A 782-nucleotide genomic window follows, 5' to 3' on the forward strand; every position below is an offset into this window, starting at 1 on the left:
TTCTTTTTCAGAAACTTTTTGAATTTTCTGACAAGTAATCCAAGTTCTGAATCTTCATCGGTCTCACTATTTGAATCGTCAGTGCAGATCTCTTGTTCAGACTTTGTTTGATGTGCTTGGACTTTAAGAGACAACCCTTTTCTTTTTCTGTCAGTCTGTTCAGCTTCACTCAGTCTATGCAGTTCCATCTCATGCTCTCTTAATTTTCCAAATAGTGTGGCAATTGACATGCTACCAAGGTCTTTTGATTCTGCTATGGCAGTGATTTTTGGTTGCCACTCTCTGGTCAAACACCTCACAACCTTGCTGATTTGTTGCTCATTGTCAATCACCTTACCAAGAGTATTTAGATTATTGACTATGTGAGTAAATCTTGTCTGCATATCATTGACAGATTCCTCTTTCTTCATGTTGAACAGCTCATACTCATGCATTAATGTGTTGATTCGGGCTCTTTCTACATATGTTGTTCCTTCATGCGTTTGTTGCAATGTGTCCCACATCTCTTTGGCAGTTTTGCAGTTAGACACCCTAAAGAATTCGTCAGCGCTTAAGGCAGAGGTAATAATGTTTTTAGCCTTAGCATTGTATCCAACCTTTTTCTTGTCATCCTCAGACCAATCTGATCTGGGTTTTGGGATTGATGAATCACCTGTGCCAGCTATGGTTGGCACATAGGGACCATCTATTACTGCTTCTAGAATATCAAGACTACATGCTTCAAGAAAAATTAACATCCTCTCTTTCCAATACATGTAGGCAGCTCCATTGAATGCAGGGGG

Source organism: Cicer arietinum, chromosome 2 (genome assembly GCF_000331145.2).
Source record: "Cicer arietinum cultivar CDC Frontier isolate Library 1 chromosome 2, Cicar.CDCFrontier_v2.0, whole genome shotgun sequence".
NCBI lineage: Eukaryota > Viridiplantae > Streptophyta > Magnoliopsida > Fabales > Fabaceae > Cicer > Cicer arietinum.